This window comes from Macrotis lagotis, chromosome 2 (assembly GCF_037893015.1).
Source record: "Macrotis lagotis isolate mMagLag1 chromosome 2, bilby.v1.9.chrom.fasta, whole genome shotgun sequence".
Classification (NCBI taxonomy): Eukaryota; Metazoa; Chordata; class Mammalia; order Peramelemorphia; family Peramelidae; genus Macrotis; species Macrotis lagotis.
In genome coordinates, this window is record NC_133659.1 from 328,758,371 (window position 1) to 328,770,939 (window position 12,569).

At 49.9% G+C, this 12,569-nt stretch overlaps 1 protein-coding gene across 1 annotated transcript in view; it reads right to left on the reverse strand.

The window, feature by feature from the left end:
* MYH9 (myosin heavy chain 9) overlaps positions 1 to 10,933 on the reverse strand; it is an 80,955-nt gene extending 70,022 nt beyond the window's left edge. Inside the window, exon 1 of the mRNA XM_074226832.1 lies at positions 10,829 to 10,933. The gene's annotated coding sequence lies outside the window, so the exon portion shown is untranslated. The remainder of the gene's footprint in view (positions 1 to 10,828) is intronic.
* Positions 10,934 to 12,569: the final 1,636 nt, after the last annotated feature.

Consider the following 12,569-nt stretch of genomic DNA (forward strand, 5'->3'; position numbering starts at 1 on the left):
CCAACCTGAGAGAGCTGTCACTGTCACTGCCTCCCCCCCAACAGCCCCACTCCTGAACCTACCTCATAACATCCAACCCCTCCAGTCCTCAGGATGGGAACCCTAGAAGAGCTCACAAATGGGAAATGCTTTCAGGGCAGTTTGTCTTTCTGTCTTTACAGTAATGATTTGGAGTCTCTTTCTCCATCTGGGCATATACTAGTAAATACCTTCTATTTTATTGTTTCTAATAGAATCAGACTTCTGCCTAGAAGGAACCTAGAAGTGCTCAGACTAGGTAAAACTAGTTCATGAGATAAGGGAAAAAGCTCTGGTTCAAGGATCTAGGTTTCCAATCTCACCTTTGATAGCCTTGGTCAAGTCACTGACCCTCCCTGAGCTCTTCTCCACTGTAAAATGATGGGAGTTGCAGTAAAAATTCTTTGATTTAAGTTCCTTTTCTCAAACCCTGTCCATGGGATCCTTGAAAGTTAATAATTCGTTTTACAAATAAAAAAAAAATGAGGCCCTACTAAATAATGCCATGGCCAAAATGGATGGCACAATGAGAACTAGATCTGACCCAGAGCCCAGTGTTCCTTCTCCTAGAGTACATAGGCTCCTAGATTCCAGAATCCTCTTCTTTGATTGAAGGCACAGAGGAAATCTAAGATGCTGAATTCCCCCCCAACCAAAAAAACTGACCAGTCTCTAGAAAGAACAAATCACTTGTTTATTCCAACATAAAACAGCTCTGTGTGACACCATGCTATTACTAAGATCCTGAAAAAGGAAACAGCCCCCCTGGCTTTAAAGAACCTTCCCAAACAAGGTGAAAAAGGAGGCAACTTTGCCTATTGTCATCTACATCAAGGGCCAGTCTACCAGAGCACTTCAAGGAACAGAGGCTGCTTTCTGACCAATATCCTACAAAGAACTGCAGCCCATGTCATTTAGATCTGGGAAAAACTGAGGGTTCCTTTCCCCCACCCAGAGTCCTTCAAAGAGAGTCCCAGAAGCAATCCACATGAGGGTTCTGGGTTATGGCCTGTCCACAGAAGGGTAATTTGGAGGGTGGACCTTGACACTGCCATCACTCACTGAGGAGAGAGGAAGGGAGGAGGAAGTAGCCGGCCATCTGCTCTGGTTAGCCTTATGTTTAAGGTCTGAGTTTAGCTAACAGACAGGAAATCTCTTAGGAGGTGTTGGCAATTTTACTAAGTGCTCTGAATCAATATTGAATAGAGCTCAGCCTGAGCTCTCTTTCAATTCATATAATATTCCAGACTCCTCCTCAATGGAGAAGCCAGATCATGTCCCAGACCTTTGAACAGGAACACTGCTTCTGTTCTATTTGGTTACAACCGGACAATTTAGAAAAAAGTCAGTATTTTTAATTAAGTTCCTATCATCATCCATGAGAAAATGTGCTATTCCTTCCTACCATGAGAAACAGGGGACCCAGGGGGTGGTCCAGGAGAGTTCCAAGGATATCCTACCTCAGATACTTGCCCCCTACCCTGGCTAGATGAGCAGCGGTACTTCACTGTCTCTCAGACCTTTAGTGGCCTCACCTGCAGAATGTGGAGAAGAGGACCACTGCTGCACAAATCCAGACCCCAGAAAAACAACTGTATGTCCCATGGATGCCAGGTTGGCAATTAGTTCCTTGGTTCCTCCAGTCTCTCTCCAAGGTAACCATGTTACACCAGTGCTCAATGAACCCCAATGGCTCTCTGCTAACTCCAGAATGCAGGATCAACTTCTCAGATAGGTACTGAAAGTCTGACACAAGGTGGCCCTTCTTACTCCTTCCGGCACTCTGGGATCCAGCTAGACTGGTCTGACTGGCTGTGCCTCCCACACATCACTCCTGTCTCCATTTTCTTGAAACGGCAGCCTGCCATGCCTAGGATGGTATGCCCCCTCATCACATCAGCCTTCAAAACCTAGCTCCAACATCCCCTTTTTCATGTCTTTCCCAAAACCCCCAGCTGCCTTCCCATTGCTTCTGCTTCCAATCTCTTTGTGCTGGTTATTTCCCTGTGGTCTCCTGTATTAGCACTTGAGCTCTTTGAGGAAAGGGACTCTTTTGGGGGCCTTTCTCTGTATCCCCCCAATAAGTGCTTGATAAATGCTAACACAGAACTGGCAAGAGGCCTCTTCAGCATACTCTCTAATAACCATGGAGGCTAATGAGGCTGTTATGTTTGACTAACTCAGAATCTTCTCCTCTATCCAAGGGCCTTCTTCCAGATCCTTCTCTAGGAAACCTTCCATGCACACTGCAATCTATAATGATCAGGAAACAATTATGAAGGATCTTCTAAGTGCAAAGGTGGCACAGTGGATAGCGTGCCAAGCCTGGAGTCAGGAGGACCTGAATTCAAATTCAGCTTCAGACATTTACCAGCTATGTGACTTAAGTCACTTAACTCTCTTTGCCTCAATTTCCTTATCTGTCAAATCAGTTGAAGAAGGTAATGGCCAACCACTTCAGTTTTGCCAAGAAAACCCCAAACAGAAGTCAAGAGTCAGCCAAGGACAAAGTATGTGTTGAGCTCTGAAGCATACAAAAAAGAAAGAGACCTGTCAGCAGAGAATTTACATTCTACAGGAGGGATACTAGTAAACACACAGCGGTGAATGCAGAAAGAATTCTATAAGGCAAAAGTGAGAAGGGAATGCCTTCTCAGCATGGAGGATAGAGAATCTGTGAAAAAGCATGACTGGGAAGAGCTCACAGATCACTTTGAGTGTAAGTCAAAGTGTGAGAGAGAAGATGCCTTTATATCTCAGGCTAAAAGATCTGTAGAGTATCTAAGGAGGTAATAGAGACAAGATGATTAGATCTATTCCTTAGGAACACTAAGAACTACTGGATTGCAGATGGATTGAAGAGGGAAGATATTGAGAATTGAGGAGAGAAGACTATGGAGAGAAGACTAATGCCAAAGAAGGGAGGGAGAATGGACAAGATTTGGCAAATGATTGGAGAAAAAGGAAAGAATCAAAGATGATTGAGGTTGAAAAGCTGAGAAGCTGGGAAAATGATATTTTTAAAATAGCAGAAGGCTTGACAGGAATTGGAGGAAAGATGGCAAACTATTTTGGACACATGGAGTCCAAGAAACCAAGTGAGATTTGGGTAAAGCAGGCCTGAAGTCTGGGAGAAAGATCAAGTTTGTGTCTAGAGGTAAATGAAGGCATGGCAACTAATGAAATTACCAAGACAGCATGTAAAGTTGAGGGGGTCTAAAATGGAGATAGCTAATGATAGGAAATGGATATTGATAGGATGAGACTACTAAGGTGGTCAATAGTGTCAAAAACTTCTATGAGGTCCAGAAGAAAGGTCTAAGAAAAAGCCTCTAGATGCTGAGCTAATAATGGATGACACTGGAAACAGAAGTTTAAATAAAGCTGAAGTCAATCTACACAGGGTTGAAGAAGACTTCCAGTCTTTCTCTTTCTAGAGGTTTGCTATGAAAGGGAGAAGGGACCTAAAAAGGTCCAACAGCTTGAGAGCCCAGAGTGACAGCAATATTTTAAATATAGAAGCATATAATGTATTTGACCTGATTCCAATTCAGCCTTATGACCTTAGGTAAGTCATTTCTCCCTGATTGCCTCCAAAAATTAAAAAATTTTAATATGGAAAACTGGGACACATTTATAAGGTATAAAGGAGCCTGTGGAAAAGAAGAGATGGAAGATGAGAGAAGAAATGATCAGGGAAGCAAGATGAGAAGAGGGTTTGAAGCAGAACAAGAGAACAACCTCTTCCACAAAAACTACAACAAAGGAGAAAATGAGGGATCTGGTTCTCCTTCCTCTGGATTTCTCAAAAAAAAAAAAGCTTGTCTAAATAACTGTTGGCTACCCAGGAATTTTTCAATTGCACCTGCATCACAGACTCTTTAAGACAGCCTGTCTCATACTCTCATAGGGTCAGGCACCTATATAAGAGCATGTATGCTAAATGACTGGAATGTCAGAAGAGATGGAATGTATTTCTAAAAAAAAAAAGATGAGCCAGTGGCATCAACATGTTCAGCCCCTCCAAACAGCAGGCTGCCAGGAACAGGCACCAAAAAGACCAAGGCCTCCTAGAAAAACTGCCCCTGAGCCACAATCCTCTCCACTGCTACACCCCCAAGAGGATGGGGCCACCCAAGAGCCTTTATCAAACAGGAAGCGGCCTTCTTCAGTCCAATGACTTCATTAAAAATAAAAAAAAAAAAACAGGAAACCCAGGCTTCTGAACATACGTAAGTCTAAATAAAGGCAATTTCCTTGCTTTTATAGAAAGAATATCTAATGTGACAGAAATGTCTAAAGGCTGCGTAAGAGTCAACAAACCAGCTGGAATGGTCTTTGCCTTTGCTTACTCCAGTAGAAAGAGGGGATGTGACCATGACTAGGGATTGTTAATTAGCACTTTAAACTAGCTTTTTACATAAAGCCCCTTATAAAGATCAGTTTCCAGATCTTCCATATAACCCAGTGACCTAAGTGCAATTATTATCTGAAGAGTAGAGCCCTCATTTTCTCCTTTGCTCTAATTTCTGTGAAGGCTCAGAAGTTAGATGACTTGCCTAGAGACAAATAGCTACTAAATACCTGAAAAACAGGATTTGAAACCAGGTCTTACTAACACTGAATGGACAGAGACAGACCTCTTGGACAGTACCTTTTTGCACACTAGGTGCTGAATAAGCAAAATTCAATACCAATCTAACACCAGGAATAGCTTTGGAAAGTATTTGTCTTCAACTCAGTCCTCCCTGGTTATCCCAATTAAAATATACTCCATATTGGGGCAGCTAGATGGTACACTGGATAGAACACCAGCCCTGGAGTCAGGATCTGAGTTCAAATGTAACCTCAGACACTTAATGCTTATTAGTTGTGTGAACCTGGGCAAGTCACTTAATCCTATTACCTTAGCAAAAAACCACAAACCAACTATCCACATGTACTCTATGAATTGATCTTCTTAAGTCAATTTAAACTTAAAAAAAACGTTATCTGCAAAAATAAAAAGGGGATGGCTAGGTGGCTGGCGCAGTGGACAGCACCAGCCTTGGAGTCAGGAGTTCAAATCCGACCTCAGACATTTACTAATTACCTAGCTGAGTGGCCTTGGCCAAGCCACTTAACCCCATTGCCTTGAAAAATCTAAAAAAAAAAAATTATCTGCAAGAGTAGCATTAGGACCAAGAACCAATTCTGAATTTGGAAAACAGCCAACCAATAGGACACATTTGGTGGCTAACCATGTTCTGGCTACTCAAGGGAACATAAAAATTTTAAATCTCTAAAGTCAGAAGAGACTTGTTGAAAGTCACTTGGAGTAGATAAAGCACTGGCCTTGGAGTCAGGAGTACCTGGGTTCAAATCCGGTCTCAGACACTTAATAATTACCTAGCTGTATGGCCTTGGGCAAGCCACTTAACTCCATTTGCCTTGCAAAAACCTTAAAAAAAAAAAAAGAAAGTCATTTGGACTATCTCAGAACTGGTCTTAAGAGGTCACTTTCTCAATGCCCCCCCCCCCAACCCCTCCAGCAAGCCTGGGCAAAATTCCTTCATCACAAATCACTAAGTTACCATATTTCCCTATTGCTCAAAAGGACCTCAAACCAGATACTCCAATTCAGTCGTGGGAATCGAAGGTCTAACAGGCAGAATCCAATTGGAAAGAATTCAGAGGAACATTAGCCTCTTCCATCCCCAAAGATTAAGGGCCTGGAAGGATTGACTTTGGAGGCCAGATTAAAGGAGCTAAGCATGTGGTATTTGGCTAAATGGTATCTGGGGGAAGAGAAGGGGAGGAAGACAGGCAATGATAAAAGCTTGGATGTTCTGAAGGAGACAAATACCAGAAATTACTTGGTCTTTTTTTCACAGTACTTTGCATCTCTCCCATACTTGCCATGATCTTTTTTATTCTTTGGTTATCTTCTTCCCTGGTCCCCCAACTCCAGTCCCCATGGTCCCTGGTCCACTTCCAGTTCCTAGCCAGGACTCTACTCCAAGAGTACACAATTAAAAGCAGGCCCATGGTGCTCTTTACCACTGTATTGCCTTCAGTACTTAATTCAAATTTGTGAAATCAGAAATCTGAGTCATTCAATAAATGAAAGAGAAAAACTAGGTTCAGAAATGGTTTCCCAAAATGTACTCAGTGCAGGACCCAGATGGGGGTGGGGGTGGAGGAGTGAGGTCTCTGGTCAAGATAGTAATCAGAAAAGGCCCTTAAGGGATAATAATAACTCATTGGGGTCCACAGGGACAGAGCTCCTGTTAATTTTTCTGAATTAAGTACATTCATTCCAATTCCTCAGAGGAGCATCAGAAAAGAAAGTCCCTGAGGGTAGTAACTGCAGCTTCTCAGATTGGGGGTGGAATCCACTGGAGCAAGCCTTCAGTAAAGGAGAGAGGTAGGGCCTTTCACAGAAAAGGTCAGTTTAAGGAGAAATAAAAAACAAACAAACAACCTCTAAGTCTGAGTCAGCAAGAAACAATTTGGTGGACTCCAAGAGCCCAAGTCTGCTGCTATCTGCATTCAGGGCAGACTGGGGACATTCCTTTCCCTGAAGTTGGAATATGGGAACTGACTAATCAGAGCATATGCTAAGCTCCTTTTTAAAGAGGCCTATCTCAGCTGGTCAGGAGGGTTATCATTCCTTTCTGGGTTTATCCACACATCTAAGAATGGAGATCTTAGCAAGAAGTGTCAGAGTCAAGGTCTGGAGTCAAGCCTTCCAAAGGATCTATAGAAGGGAGTGCTGACTCAATTTGACCTCCAAAGGTCAAAACACTCCTTGGTAGGAATGAAGATCTAGCAGCAAGAAAGGCTATCTAATTCTAGTAATTCTCTTTGGGCTGGGTGGAAAGTCTCTGCATTACCCACCTGCCAAAATCAGCTATCCTACCCCACGGTTAGGGTTACTAAGAAAAGGCTTCTTAATCATGGGGTACAGTAATTTGTTTTTTAAAAATATTTTTATAATTATATTTCAAAAGCATTGGTTTCCTTTGCAATCCTATTTTATTCTAGGCATATGAAACATGATTGTGAACCTCCCCAGTCTGACTTGCCCTTCAAGAGGTTCACAGAATACAAAGGTGTAGAAAGATCCCATTTCTAATCTTGAGGGTCCCACTTAAACAGAGCCTAACTCTGGAAGCACCACTACCACCTTAGGCCAGCAAGATGATGTTAGCTTAAAAAGGGGGATCAGGGGGCAGCTAGGTGGTGCAGTGGATAAAGCACCAGCCCTGGAGTCAGGAGTACCTGGGTTCAAATCCGGTCTCAGACACTTAATAATTACCTAGCTGTGTGGCCTTGGGCAAGCCACTTAACCCCATTTGCCTTGCAAAAAACTAAAAAAAAAGGGGGGGAATCAAGATATGCCTAATTGACACCCTTTTTTCCAATGTGATCCTTCAACAGCCTTTTATTATTGGGTATATAAAACCACAGGTCAGTGGGAAGTCTTATCAGAGGCTGGGGTGGAAAGAGAAGTCCATCAGAGGTAAGAAAAAATTTAATAAAACTTATGGCAGGAAGGACCAACTTCACTGCCCAGTTAACCCTCCCAAGGACTCTGAATATGATTCAGGGGAAAAAAAGTCACTAGAAAAGCCAAGTAAAAACAGGTGTCCTGGGGTAGATGGTGTGAGGATTTTCATTTTCCTGTGCAGCAAAATAAAAGACAATCAATCATTCACCACCCTCACAGTGATGAGGAAAAGGTTAAAAGGGCAGAATGGACATTCAGGAGGAAGTTTTCCAAGTTCTTCCCCTTTGGCTTAATAGCCAACCGAGCTGGCACAAAATAGTTCCTGACTGAGTGGAGAACCCTTCAAATGCCAATTACAGAATGCAGGGTGGAAGAGAACCAGAATATGACAAATGAGAAAACTAAAATGAGGTCGACTTGAGGAGGGAGGTACTTCAGACAAGGGAAGAGCCCAGCACGAGGGCAGCAGTTGGAGATGAACACCTTGGAATACTGATTTTAAGAGCAGAACCTTTTGCTTTCCACAATAGACAGGCACCTAATGCCAAGCTATAAGACTTGGTCTTAAATCTGAGGGGGGCTTAAGACATAAAGGCAGAGGAATTTTCCAACAGCAAAGTTGAAACTTGTCTAGGCTGCACATGCCTCCTGGGTTCAGAAGTCTGTAAAATAGGGAGAATATTCCCGATTACCCTCTAAACAGGAGGAATGCTAGGCCCAGTCTTGGAAGTAGGAAGACCTGGGTTGCCAGTGCTGCTTCAGACATGGGGCCATGGACAAGCGATCTGCCTCAGTAGAGTTACTGGCCACACTGGGACCTCTTTCACCCAAGTGGGGGGGAAGAACCTTCTAGACCAAAAGGCAAAAAATACTTATATATAAACAGGTGCTATAATTATGATGGTAGCATAGCATTGCGAAAGGAGACCTAGATAAATTATGAGGCAGAAGACCTGGGTTCAAATCCTGAATTTGATACTCATCAGTTAAATAGCCTTGAATAAAATCTTGTTTTCTCAAGCCTCGGTTTACTCATTTGCAAAGTGGAGTCAGTAATGCCAGCCACAGCTACCTTCCTGCACTCACAAAACCTTCTCTGACTCCACCCCCTCTCCCAAGCCTGTCCCTTCAATAGTCCTCAGAGCTGCCAGGGACCTCCCCCTGGCCCAGAGCAATGCAAGAAGTGTTCTTCAAATCAGGGGTGAAGGCCAAGAGACCCTACTGCCTGCCTGCTGAGCCAAACAAAGGGAGGATTTCTAGGGCACTTCCTGTCCTAGGCCCCTCAAGAGATGCTACTTTACAATGCTGTAGGGACATTCATTCAATTCTGACACCACCATGATGTGTTATTTCTTCTCACTATTTCTGGAACATGAGACTCAGGAGGAGGAGGTAGAGGTTGGGTTGGGTTTTTCATCCCCTTTTTGTTTCTTTCTGGAGGAGGAGGGAAAAGGCTATGCAGAGAGGAAAAACAACTGCCAAGCCCTCCTCTCCTTTTGAAATAAAAATGTTAAGCTGGTTAAGGGCAGTCTTAAGGTACTTCATTGAAGGATTAGCAAGAAAGGAAACTGCAGAAAGCAGGCCCAGCCTGGTTCCTGGCAATAGGGTACTCTGCTTCATCATGATGCCCAGGAAAAAGATGCCAAGATAAGCAAGCTGGAATCTAGATGCACGTCTTACCCTAGAAGAGAATAAATCGAATACCACTCCTTTGTAGCCAAGTGAAGTCTACATTTTTTTTAAAAGAAGGGTTCCCCAGAATAATAGCTCAAAACTAGATACAGTAAAGCTCCCCCCTCCCCATCTCAATGGATCAGGAAGAGAAAGATCTGAGACCCAAGGCTCCCATTTCTAGTCTAGGAAATGCTGGCTCACATTTCCCCAGCCAATGGAGGCTCCAAAGAGTCAGCCCGTGAGTCATCTCATTGGCTTCTGACAATAGCCCAGTGAGGTAGGGAGAAGGCTAGGCATCATCGTCTCCATTTTACAGATGAGCAAACAGTCTGCACACAGAGACCACATTCACACAACCCGTTCAGAAGAAGAGTGGGACAAGGGCCTGGCACTTCTGTGGCCTCTTAGTCCGGGGCCCTCCAAACCCAAATGCTCAAGAGGAGGTCGCTCAACACCCCCACTGAACGAGGGGAGATCTCCTAAGTTGTTGAAAAGCAAAGCCTATTACTGTCACATTCAGCCTGGGGTGAGCCAGCCAGCTGCGGTCATAGTGGCTCTAAAATTATAAAGCACAATTTTGAAGTTTTTAATTACCCCCAATTACCTACTAAATGACTCTTCACTTTCTTGCCTCAGTTGTTTGAGGCCTTCTCAGCCCCCTCCCTTTCTGAACTCCCACAGTGCCAGGGCACTTCTCCTGAAGCCGCCACGACTCTGTAGCAGGCCCAGACTGAGGGGCTGGGGGGATGCCCTAGAGAGCCTGGGATTCCCTCCTATGTGGGGTTCTGAGACCACAGGCAACCATCATCCTAAGGGAGATCCGCAGCCCGGTGCTCTATTAGCGCTCCAATAGCTAAGCAAGAAAAAACTGGTAAAAATATCCGAAAGATTTGCTTCTTCTACGTAAGAAGAACCAGGCAGAGTGCAGGCAGTCAGGCGCTCGGGCTCCCAGGAGAAGCCAAGTGAGCCACATTGTTTCGGGGGACCAGGCGAGGCCTCCTAACTTTCAACAGTAGCCGCCGCCTCCTGCTATGTTCAAAGGCAGGAAGAGATGTCAATGAGAACTGGGCACAAAGTGAAGGCGCGTGGGGCCGGCGGGCAGCGGGTGCCACAGCACCGGCGGGCGCTGCCTTCCTGTGCCAGGGGCTTCGCGCCCAGGACGTGCCCTCCGCCCTGCAGGGCGTGGCCCGGGGGAAGGGGGCCAGGGCCCCCACACGGCTCGCCACGGAGGGGGTGTCCGCTGCCGGGCCGGGGAGAGCCGCCGCCTCCCGCAGGTGCGGCCAGGGCACGGGGGGCTGCCCGGCGGGCACGGAGGCCGAGGGCAGAGCGCGGGGCGGGCGCCGCCTCCCCGGCCGGGCTCCGCGGCCGAAGGAGGAAGTCGGGGAGCAGGGCGGGCCGCGGGCACCCGGGGCCTCGGCAGCCGCAGGAAACTGGGGCGCGGGGCGGGGGCCGGAGGGAGCCCCGGGGCGCAGCCTTTGTCTGCGGCCCGGCCCGGCCGGGGAGGGGCGGAGAGGGCAGAGGGCAGAGGGCAGAGGGCAGGCGCGGGCGGGCGGGGGCAGCGAGGGCGCGCGCGGGGCCCGGCCCGGCCCGGCCGGCCGCAGCCCCCGCCCCGGCCCCCGCCCCGGCCCGCGGGACGCGCCTCACCTGAGCCGTCGGGCCCCTGGCGCGGACGTGCGGCCGCTTCCGTGCGCCGCCTCGGGCTGGCCACCTGCGCTCGGGCCGGGGGGCGAGGGCGGGCTGCGCGGGAGCGGGCGGGCGAGCGCGGCCGGCGGCGCCAGCCAAGCAGCGGGTCGGGGTCGCGGTGCCGAGTGCCCGGTGCCGTGTGCCCGGCCGGCCTGCCCAGGAACGGCGGCGATCTGCGAGCCGCGCCTCGCCGCGCCGCGCCCAGCCCCGCCGCTCCTCTCTCGGGCCCGCCCCGCCCCGCCCTCCGGCCGCTGCCGCCCAACGAGCGGCGAGAGGCGCGACCCGGGGCCGGGCCCGGGACGGCCGCGGCCAATCGCGGCGCTCGGGCGGCCCGACGGACGGACGCCCCGGCCAGTGGGAAGCGGAGGGGGCGGGGCCTCCGCAGCCGAAGGAACGGGTGTTTCCTTAGCTCCGTTGGCTTTGCCCCCGCCCCTCCGCCGCCTCGCCCTCTCGGCGCCCGCCCTCCTTCTTTAACTCGCCCAATAGCAACAAGCCGTCCCGCTTGACGGACGGACGGCCGACCCATTGGCGACCTTGGAAGCCGGCTTTCCCTCCGGCGCATCCCACCCCCCCTCCCTCCGCCCGGGCGGGAGCCCCGCCCCCTGGGGCTCTCCAACGGACCGCCGAGTTTGAGAGCCACGATTGGCAGAGGCGGGAGCCAATCAGAAGGCGGGAGCCGGGCCGGTGCGGCGGGCGGCTCGGGCTGGGCTTCCCGGCTCCCGGGGAAGGAGGAGCCGGAGCTCGGGGCGGGACCCCCCGCGCCCCTCCCTGGCGAGGTCAAGGTCGATGCGCCCCTCACAGTCCTGGGGCTCCCCCCCAGCCCGGGGGCTGTCGCGCCCCGACGCTCGCCTCTCGGGCACCCCTGGGCGCGGACCCCTCCTCTGGGTCCACGGGCCCCGCAGAACCTCCCCCAGCCTCAGCACTGCTGGCCCTCCCCTCCTGGCCACCCCCGGACAAGCCCCCTCCCCTGGACAAGCCCCCTGCCCCTGGACAAGCCCCCTCCCCCGGACAAGCCCCCCTCCCCCGCACAAGCCCCCTCCCCCGCACAAGCCCCCCCCCCGGACAAGCCCCCTCCCCCCGGACAAGGCCCCTCCCCCCCGGACAAGCCCCCTCCCCCCCGGACAAGCCCCCTGCCCCTGGACAAGCCCCCTCCCCCAACAAGCCCCCTCCCCCTGGATAAGCCCCCTCCCCCAACAAGCCCCCTCCCCTGGACAAGCCCCCTCCCCCCCGGACAAGCCCCCTCCCCCTGGATAAGCCCCCTCCCCCAACAAGCCCCCTCCCCCTGGATAAGCCCCCTCCCCCGGACAAGCCCCCTCCCCCCAGACAAGCCCCCTCCCCCTTATTCTCCTTCCTGACAAACACACTGAACTGTCACTGAAGCCGGCCCTTCCGCCTTGCCCGAGCCCCCCACCACAAGCCGGGGCTCCTCGGCTGTCATCCGGCGTGTCCCCAAAGTTGCAGGGCCCCAGGCTAAGCCTTAGCGGCTTAGAATCCTACATAAGCCTTGGGGACGGCACAGTCCGCATAGACTCGCTGTTTTCATTCCCCCATTAGAACTAGGGACCGCTAGGACGGGGCCAGGGCGCTCAGGCTCCGGTCTGGCTCAGAAAGATCTGAGTGCAAATCCACCTCCAGACGCTCTCTTCAGGATCCCCGGGCGAGTCACCCAACCCCTCCTTGCCTCAGTTCCTCATCTCTAACA